This window comes from Bidens hawaiensis, unplaced genomic scaffold (genome assembly GCF_021521415.1).
Source record: "Bidens hawaiensis isolate Kalapana, Puna unplaced genomic scaffold, B.hawaiensis_p1.1 tig00007678_1, whole genome shotgun sequence".
NCBI classification, from domain to species: domain Eukaryota; kingdom Viridiplantae; phylum Streptophyta; class Magnoliopsida; order Asterales; family Asteraceae; genus Bidens; species Bidens hawaiensis.
In genome coordinates, this window is record NW_027491534.1 from 1,189,472 (window position 1) to 1,200,310 (window position 10,839).

Here is a 10,839-nt window from a genome sequence, read left to right on the forward strand (position 1 = left end):
CTAAACTTGCTGACGTGCATGATCTATTATTAATAATGAAAAGGTAGTTAATTTGAAGAACTCATATGAAGTGCAACCAAAGATGCATAGAATCCATCCTCAATACTGATGAGTTTTTCATGTTTCCCTTCCTCAACGATTACTCCGTATTTTAAAACGGCAATGTTGTCTGCGCCCTTAATGGTCGATAACCGGTGAGCCACGACTACCGTGGTCCGGCTAACCATGACCTTATCCAATGCATCTTGAACCACTCCTTCTGACTCGGCATCCAATGCACTTGTGGCCTCGTCTAATAGTAGTATTTTGGGACTTTTTACAATGGCTCTAGCAATTGCTATTCTTTGTTTCTGGCCACCCGACATTTGTACTCCTCTTTCCCCTACCATCGTATTGTAACCCTGCAAAAATGGTGCATGTTATTTAGTTCATTGTTACCAATTATTGAATCTTTTTTAACGGAGGTGTTGGTTGATCTGTTAACTTATAAATAACTTAATTTGAGTTGTGCTTTATTTCAAACGTAAGCGCATTAGACAAGGCGGTCAGTCAATCAGGTTGAAGCATATATTATTACTGCATATAAACTTCTAAAAATCACTTTATTTTTCATATATTTAAATTATTATTGTTTTTGTTATCATACTCATTACACTATCAATAAGGAATTTTCAAATGTGACAATAACTATTTGCAGGCTGGCCCAACCTAGACCGGTCAAGATTTAAAAATGGCCCGTTGCTCATCAAAATAAAAAAAACTTTAAAAGGGCACAGATTAAAATTTACCAAACTCAAGTTTTGATGAATCACTTCTTAAATTGTATTTAATCAGACATTTAGATTATTATTAGTTTTTTAGTGGTGTTTTAAAATCACTATGAAAACATTACTTATTAAACAGTTTAAAAAGTGTAGAAAATAGTGTTTGTGAACAACCAATGCAAAATGATTACTTTCACCTCGGAATAAAAATAGTTATCTAAAAGGCGAACGAGTCAAAGGAATTGAACGTAACCCAAAGCCCATTTTTCAATTAAAAAAAAAAACTACATGCTTTTGTTTAGGAGCTCAATCAACAAAATAAACAAAAGTTTGAGGACCCATCTGCTCATTCTTGTAAGTTAATATATATTTGAATAAGATAAACACAATTTTTAAACCATAATTTATGTATTAGTAATATGGAACAGACAAACCTCAGCAAACCCGCTGATGAAGTTGTGGGCATTAGCCAACTCGGAAGCAGCTAATATTCCAGCCTCGGTTGCATCACCGTCCTTTCCAAAAGCAATATTGGCACGAATGGTGTCATTGAACAACACGGGTTCTTGGCTCACCAGACCCATATGCAACCTTAGCCACTTGAGTTGAAATTTGTGTAAGTTAGTTCCATCCAATGTGATACAACCCGAATCTGGATTGTAAAATCTTTGCAAGAGTTGGATAACCGTTGATTTTCCACTTCCACTCTCACCAACCAACGCCACTGTCTGAAGGAAAAAAATGAACAGATTGTTAGTTGAATTTGTATTATTCAAATGAGCATCTAAAGGTAAAAGAAAAATTATTTTCTTATTTACATTTTCTTAATCTACTTTAATAAACTTTTATTTTCATTACACCGGCCAACATTTTATTTAAGGAAAAAAGGTTTAGCCGTTTTAACTTATGATTTTTAAATAATAACCAAAAATTTTTAATAGTTGTTAAATACTTTTAATCGCTTTTTAAACACACCCAAACAAATTCCTTGAAAGTGGAATTTCTTATTGAAATTTGAAAGACCATCATAATTTTTTTTTCGAAGAGCTTTTAAGACCATCCATAAAATTTACTACAAAGAAAATAATTATAGTAAAAATTAAGTAGGGTAGTTACCTTGCCATTATGGATGGTTAAGCATAAATCACGAAATATCTGAACATCAGGTCGGGTAGGATACACAAAATTAAGATGACGAATCTCAATATCCCCTTTTACCGTTTCCAAAGTCAAACCTGATTCATCACCAGGGTCAATTTCCGACTCTCGGTCAAGAATTGCAAAAACCGAGGCTGCAGAGCTTTTAGCTTTACTTGTATCGGGTGCCAACGCGCTTGTTTCAGACACTCCCATTGCTGCCATCGTTAAAGCAAAGAAACCCCTAAAAACATTTTCGAATGTTGTTAATCCCGCCTCAACAAACCGAGCTCCTGCGTAAAAACTGGCCGCATACAAACAAAAAAGGAAAAAAACTGAAACCCCGAACCCAGTCCCGCTTATTAAACCTTGTTTAATCCCAGCTTTTTTTGGACCCTCGCATTTGTTCCAATAAAGTTTCATGATCTTCTCTTCAGCGCAAAAAGATGCTACTGTCCTTATACTCCCGACAGCATCACTCGCGACCTGGCTTGCTTCTTCGTACATCAATTTAGCATCAGCACTAAAGCCTTTTATGAACTCTATCTGAGCATATGCACAAAAAGTCATTAACGGAATCAGAGTTAGAATTATGAGAGTTAACTGCCAGCAAGCCGCAAATGCGATTATTAAACTGACGACCGCAGCCGCCAAGTTTTGAACAAGTTGACCAAGAGCGTCACCGGTCAACCCACGAACACTGGCGGCATCCACCGACAGCCTTGCACCGATAGCGCCGCTAGAGTTTTCCGGACGGTCAAACCAACCGACCTCCAAGCTGACCACTTTCTTAAAGCATAGTGATCTGATTCTTTTTATAAGTTTAGATCCCACAACAGCAAAAAGATAAGATCTCCCAGGATAACTGTAAACGACACTAGTCCCAAGATTAAGAACATCAGAGCCCAGAACTTTGAGTCTGATTTCATTTTATCCGGTGGTTCATAAAATGTTTTGATCATTCTGGAAAGTATTATGCCAAGAATCGGGTTTAAGGAACCATTAATAATAGCAGCTATTGAACCGATTACAAGAATTGGTAATTCTGGTTTGTTAAGATATGCAAGTCGTCGGAGTGGGACTTTTGGCTGGTGCTTTGAGGGTTCATCCGTGTCTTTTTCAATGGATTCTGGCGGCTGCTCATTGATTTGTAGCGGCAAACCAAATGACCGAGAGCGATGGCCGCTAGATAACCGCCAGCGGGATATCTTTGTACTTGTGAGTTCTTTATCTTGGTCCTCTGAGTTATGAGGTATGGAATCATTATTAACTTCTTGTAATTTTAAAAGTTGAGAATATGCTCCTTCAGGATCCTGGACTAGCTCTGAGTGTGATCCTGATCAAAACCAAATATATTTATACAACATATAACTTTTGAAACATTATATTCATGTTTACCCCCAGCAAAACCGAATTGTTGGAATTAATCAAGACTTTAACCTAAGTATTATATTTAATTAATAGAAGTTAGGGAGTTAACATGTAATTAGTATCAAGTTGTAGTGTTTAGCACTAACCTAAGTTTTGGGTTGTTATGCCCTATAACATCAAATCAGTTCGTGAAGGGTGTCACATCCAAACTATAAATACCGGTGAATTCATCATTTTGCAAATGTAATATTTAGAATCTCTCATTCTCTATCATGAATATATTAATACGATATTTAGTTTTTAAAAATGAACTTTTATGTTTAGGTGTTTCGGATAAGTTTTCATGGTTTCTAGTCAATTTTTGGAACTTGCTTTAATTCTAGGTGATCTACAATTGAACTAGCAGTGTTTATGATGATCCGCCAGTTGAATTAGCGGATGTGGTATGTTTCTCATAGTTGGTGATAAGTTGGTAAACATGTATTGACTTTACAACATAAGCACAATTTGCATCTTCTAGTTCAACTCGGGCTTCGCGGGTTTGACCTGAAACTGATTCGAACCTGTTTATACCAAATCCAAACCCGCAAATTTGGTGTTAGGTTCATGTCATGTCAGAATTTCACACCCATGTGAATAACTGTAGTCAGGTCCACAAACCCGACAAGTACAGAACTGGGTTATCAAACCTATCTCATGCCCGACTCAATGACATTGAATAACATAATGAGAGTAAAAAGTACCTTTCTCAACCATCTTTCCCCTGTGAATAACTGCAACCATGTCAGCATTTCTAACTGTGCTTAAACGATGTGCAACGACGACTGTTGTTCGGTTGACCATTATCCTATCCAAAGCCTCTTGCACAACTCTCTCAGATTCTGCATCCAGAGCACTTGTTGCTTCATCTAGAAGAAGGATTCTTGGATTTTTTATAATGACTCTGGCAATAGCAATTCTTTGCTTCTGTCCACCAGAGAGTTGTGTTCCATGCTCACCAACCATCGTGTCCAATCCCTAAACGTTACAAATTATAAAAGCAAATGGGATAATAATATTTAAACAACTAAACAAGAATATTAATACAGTAATACTAATAACTATAACTTAAGTATAAGTGACAGCATGGATCTTTATGGGTCTTTGAGGTTGCATATTAATTATTCATCTGATTATTGCCTTACGAAATTAACCATTTGGACTAAGCAATTTTAACTTACTTATTCAAACAGTCAATTTGACTAACAAAAAAATTACATTAACAATTCATGTGAGCGATCCTAAACAACATACGCTATATATAAAACAAAATAAGCAAATAAGAAGTATTAATAAGTTGCAATACCTGTGGCAGTTTATCAATGAACTTAGCAGCATTGGCCAGCTCAACCGCGGCTCTAATTTCATCCATAGACGCGTCATCTTTCCCGTACAAAATATTATCCTTAATGCTTGATGTAAACAGAACCGGTTCTTGGCTAACAAGGCCGATTTTCGCTCTAATCCATTTTAGTTGAAATTCTTTTAAATTAATATTATCAATTAGAATTTCCCCTTGTTGAGGATCATAAAATCTCTCTATTAGGCTAATCACTGTTGACTTTCCGCTTCCACTTTCACCAACCAAAGCCACAGTTGTCCCACTAGAGATACAAAGTGAAAACCCACTAAATATTTCTTCATCTGGTCTCGTTGGATATCTGAAATACACATCTTTTAATTCTATGTCACCATGAATATCGTTTAATATTTTCCCCTTTGTGTCATATGTGTCAATTTCAGGCTTTCGGTTTATCGTTTCAAACATTTTGAATGCTGCTGCCTGACCCGCAGAAAATGCACTCAAACAAGGAGATGCCTGCCCAAGTGACCTGGAAAACATAATTTTATAAATGAAATTAAAAGTTCAAAGTAAACTTAGAGGTGACTAAATAGGCAAATCAAATAAGTATATTCAGGTCTAAACGGGTTGCTTCGGGTTGGGTTTAGGGGCGTCACTTTCTCACACGACACAAACCTAGCACGAAATTCACGGGTTTGGATTTAGTATAAACGGGCTTGGGTCAGTTTTAGATAGTATGTGCGAGCCTGTTTATCTAAACTGGACAAGTTAGGGTCAACCTGGCGTGTTCGCTGGTTGGACTGTATAACCCATTTATTTTTATTTATTTTTTAAAATGCGTATAATGTAATAAATTAAGTTGGTTGGGTATCTTATGCCATTTAAATCTAAAACGATCATTCACATAAAATGTAAATTTAAAGTATTCATATGTGAAAACAATAATAAGTAAAAAACTCTCGGGTCAAACTGGTCATGCTAGGGTCAACCTGCGAATATGCGTGTCGTGTTCGGGTTCATGTGTTGATTTTCGGGGTTCGTGTTCGTGTCAGGTTGGACCCGTCAACCCATGAGCACGACCCATTTAGCACCTGTAGTTGGGTTAGGTTGGCAAGAAACACTTTTTATCACGAAAATAAGTTGTTTTTAAATTTATAGTTAGTGTGTGACTCTGTGTCACATATTTTCACTAAACTTATGTTGGTTTGATAATAACATAATTTATTGAATAAAATGGTTTAAGATGTTTTATACTTATGGGTATCAGTCGTGTCAGGTTAGCAACTTGAATTGTTCAACCCGAACACGACCCATGTTTTTATTCGTGTAAAATACAACTCTAATTAAATCCAACACGCCCATTTAACCCATTAATCTAAATGTGACATGCAGGTTGACGAGTAGTAAACATGTTTCAAACATCTTAATCGGGTTGGTGGGCTGTCAAGAATGGATTAAACGAGTTGGCGAGTCGACTAAATATTAAACAGGTTGAATACGGTCAACCTGAACCCAACCCGTTTAAACAAGCACGTCAACCCGAACACAACCCCTATTTTTATTTTGTCAAAAGCATCAACCCTAACCCATACGTGACCAAAATAACCCATTTATCTAAGCATGTCAAATGGGTGGGAAGGTAGTAAGCAAGTGGTAAACATGTTAATGTGGTTGGTGGATTGTGAAAAATGGGTTAATAACATATTTATTAAAAACGTTTGCAGCTCGACTGTTTGATTAAACAGTTAAATATGGTCAACCTAAATTTGACTGGTTTGATAAACAGGCCAACCAGCACACGACCTGTTTATTAAACGAGTCGGACAGAGTAACCCACATCTAGTTAAATCGAATTGGTAAAGAAGAGAAAAAAAATCTGCTTACATGGATGCAGTCAGCGTAGTAAAAACTACAGCCACCACATCCCCACCAGTGTATCCCTTTTCTAGAACCAACTTTGCACCGCACCAAAGAGACAGCGCGTAACTACAAAACACAATAAGAGACAATGCTCCCATACCGAAGCCCGTAACCAGGCCTTCATGAACACTAGCATTGTAAGCGTCAACAAGTGATTCATTGTAATCTGCAACTGCTTTTTTCTCCCCTGTGAAAGATGCAACCTAGAACAAAAAAGAAAATGGTGATCCTTAGACAATCTTAATTAAATGGTGTACAACTTTAGATATTTTTGTTTAGATGCAATTTTAATATTTCATACATATCATTCTAATAGTTCAAATAATTTCATTATATAATATGGGGTGAGATCTGGTACAAATAAAATTAACGTACCGAACATACACATAATTAGAGTAATTACAGTTTTGAACTAAAGTAATTATGTTATAAAAAATAAAATAGTAATAGTTACTCTAGTTCAAAAGCTATAGAGTAATAATAGTGTTAATATAATTACTCTAGTTATTTGTACACTTCTCACAATAAAAGTCATTTGTATCTGATCCATACACATAATATTTACCCTTTCAAAACTAGTTAAAATAACATAGTCACAAATTTCAAAGTAAATAAAACAAAACCCTTACTTATAACAATTTTGCCACTGTCACTTAATAAACGAATTAAACAAGATGCATTGAGATGTTGTAACAATATTGTTTTCCTATTTGATTGTTTAGTGAAATAGACTGTTATAAGTAGTGGAATGAGTGAATAAATTTTTTGTAGTGTTCAGAAAAAAAAATATAGTATAATATAATTTAGAATGATGCATCATATTTCCCATCTAAAACAGTAAGGATATTATATGTTTCAATTTCATGTTACTTTTGTTTCAGAGAATAAACGAAGAGAACATTGCTCGCTGATATGATTTGGTGTGATAATGTTGTTTTTCTTTACGTTTATTTAGTGAAACACACCTTTATACATAACTGAATTATTACATAGATAATAGATAAATATGATGTGTAGTGTCTTTTGAAAGGATAAATGTGTATAACATTAAGAATGCCATGTATGAAATTTGGAACTTTCGAAAGTACATATACCAAATTATTCCTTTTACTTAATTACCATCCTGATTGAGCCGATTGTTTGTTCGACTACAGTGGCTGCCTTAGCATAAGCGGTTTGGCCACGCGATGCCATCTTGGCTATCATAACCGACATGTACGCACCAGAAATTACCATGGGAGGAATTGTGGTTAACAGTACTAGTGTAAGAAGCCATCCCCTGCAAAATGCCATCGCAAAACCTCCCACAAATGCCGAAAATAGTTGTATAAACTTTCCAACCTGAAAAAGATAATCGCTTATTAGTTTTTTTTTTCGGGGTGGGCAATCTTTTATATGTTTTGAAAATAGAAATGAAAATATTCAAACCTTTTCCCCCATGGCATCTTGTATGCGTACGGTGTCACCCGATATCCTGCCAACAACTTCCCCTGTATTTGTTTCTTTGTCAAAGAAGGATACATCTTGTCTTAATATGGTTTTTAGATACAATCTCCTTATTCTTGCGGCTTGTCGTTCTCCCGTTATCATCCACGATGAAACCTCTATAAAAACACATAAAAACACTTTTTAGAACAATCAAAGGGTGGCAAATTCATAGCTGTGGGCTGTTTGTAGGGGTGTTTATGAACCGTTGAAATCACGTGAACGGTCCATATCAAAGCATTTGAGATTCAGGTTTGGTTAATAGTTTATTTTTTGACGGTTTGGGATTGGAACTTTGAATAGTAAAGCAAACCAGCCAGCATGTTTATACTTGATGTGTAACTTATATGTGTATATAAGTTATTCATGAATCATATATTTTTTTTATAATTTTAAAAACTTAACACAATTCAACGATTTTGAATTAAAAACACAATAAAGCATTTCCCGTAGATCCGACACACCCAATTTAGTTTCATGGTGACCCATTTGTGAAAGAAAAAGAAGCCTTAGAGGAGGCAGAATGGGCTAGGGGAAAACCCAGGGAAGCGCGACTCCTGGCTGGGAGTTTTTGGGAACACCACCACCCCCCGGAATGTCAGATCCCAGGGGTCTTCGTTTCCATGGAATCCGCGGACTCACCACCAGACACCAGTTCATGGGGAATGGTTATGTGACCGTTGCCAACGATCACTATACCATTTTGCAAAAGAAAAAAACATTAATTAACCTATATATATATATATATCACTCATTTCACTCAATTTTTTTACATTGCTCTCTCAACTCTTTATCGTTCAAAATCAAAAAAATTTCACACTAACATATATTTTCATACAATGGATCTTATGCAAGCTTTTTTGGCTGCGTACGATTTGTCAAGTTCCGATGAAGAAAATATTGAAATGAGTAGGCGTAACTTCAATTTATTGACTAGTGTGGCCACTTTTATGTTTGACGAAAACCAAAACACCGTTTCATCGTCAAGAAGGTTTTATTATTATTTTTAATGTTTTATTATTTTTATAATGCTTTAACTTATTAATTGTTTTTTATGCATTTAACTTATTAATTACTTTTAACTAGGTATGTGCATAGAGACGATCATCACGAGTCTCATAACCGGTGAGTGAAACAATAGTTCGACGATGACAATCCAGCATTCACCCCCGAAATTTTTCGAAGAAGATTTGGAATGAACAAGAACTATTTTTAAAAATAGTTAGTGATTTAGAGGGAAAATCCAAATACTTCCAAGCGCGTTATAAAAAAAACTCAGAAGAAAATGTGTTGAAAGTTGTGGCTGTTCTCATACATTTCTTTCACATACATTTCTTTAGTTGGACTAGCACCGAGCAATAACTCAAAGTTTAGATCACTAAAATCCAATTTCCCTTTACTATATTAATCAAATAATTTCCTATTATTTTATCATCATTTTATTTTCTTTGACTTGACCCAAACGTGATAATCTCATAATCAAGTAATCAACTTTGTTTGATCAATTTCATAACCCAAAGCAAAAATAAATGAACTAAAAAGATTAGGTTGTGATGGTAGCATTTGTACTTACGGAGGAATGATGCAATACCAGATCCAATAGCCAGGTAAAGAAATTTCAATGATACCTGTATATAGCCCAATCAGCTTTCATCAATAAAACTTTGTGGATACAAATATTTATGGTAAATAATTTAATTGGCAGGTTATTTAGAAAAAAATAGGGCTGGCAAATTGTGACTTATCGTGTTTAGCAGGTTAGAGACGACGCGATTAATGCAAACATCAAACATGAAAACGACTTGTTTAACACTTGGCTTTGGTGTTTGAGCGTGGCAGTTATATGTTTTATGTATCAAGGAGTAATGATGAAACATAGTCTCCTAATTTTAATCATTTTAAAAAAAATATAAAATTGCATAGTGTACTTTTTTTGCTAAGCATGCCTTATCTATCAAAGATGTGGCAGAAGAAAGCCGCGTTTGGTTCACGGAAAGTCTTAGAAATGGAATTCTAATTGAAATGTTTTTCTATATAAATCATGTTTGGTTGGCATTCATGTGATTCAAGTTTCATCCACTTCTTTGATTATTTTGGGTAGGGATTTATTAAGGGCATTTATGCCATTTAAATTCTTCAATATTCTAATTATTTCAATAAACATGCAAACCAACCAAACATGAAAAAATAGAAATGAAAAGGAAATTCCTCCAAATTCAAATTCCATAACTTTCCACGAACCAAGTGTCCCTTAGAAATCAAACTTATAGTTATTATAGGCATATATTATTATTATTATTAAAATTAATATCAAAATTTTGTTACCTTGGCAACAAGGGCGGCAAGTTGATTACCATTATTCATGTTCTGACCAAAAGAATTAACAAGATCCCCGAAAATAATAGTTATGAGAGGCATGCTTACTCCATTACCGATTCCGCAAACGGCACCCACGACCATTAACATATAATCAGTGACATCAGCGAACGTAAACAGCTTATGAAACGGCACCGTTTCAGTGCTCTCTTTCCCCTTTGTTTTCCCCGAATTTGACTCCTCACCGGCGTTCATCTTAATCACTGATTACTGATTACTAAATTCGTACCTGCATCACCAGAATCAGAAATCAATAACCGAAATGCCTTTAATTGCTGAACTGAATTTACAGATTTTGATAATATGATTCATGAAGTACACATAAAATGAACTCAGGAACTCATATGATTAACATGCAAGCAATGAAATTAGATGATTTTAGGGCTCAGAAGTTGCGTTACTTGCGTAAACCAAACGGATCCGGATCCGTATCTGTATCCAGAT

The 10,839-nt window shown here is 35.2% G+C and overlaps 1 pseudogene across 1 annotated transcript; it reads right to left on the reverse strand.

The window, feature by feature from the left end:
• LOC143635780 (ABC transporter B family member 21-like) lies at window positions 1–10,590 on the reverse strand (annotated as a pseudogene). The gene is made up of 10 exons (XR_013154124.1): window positions 10,345–10,590; window positions 9,593–9,647; window positions 7,963–8,138; window positions 7,654–7,875; window positions 6,499–6,737; window positions 4,618–5,143; window positions 4,016–4,289; window positions 1,881–3,237; window positions 1,199–1,492; window positions 1–401 (listed from the first exon to the last, which is right to left on the reverse strand). The product of XR_013154124.1 is annotated as an ABC transporter B family member 21-like (transcript).
• Window positions 10,591–10,839: the final 249 nt, after the last annotated feature.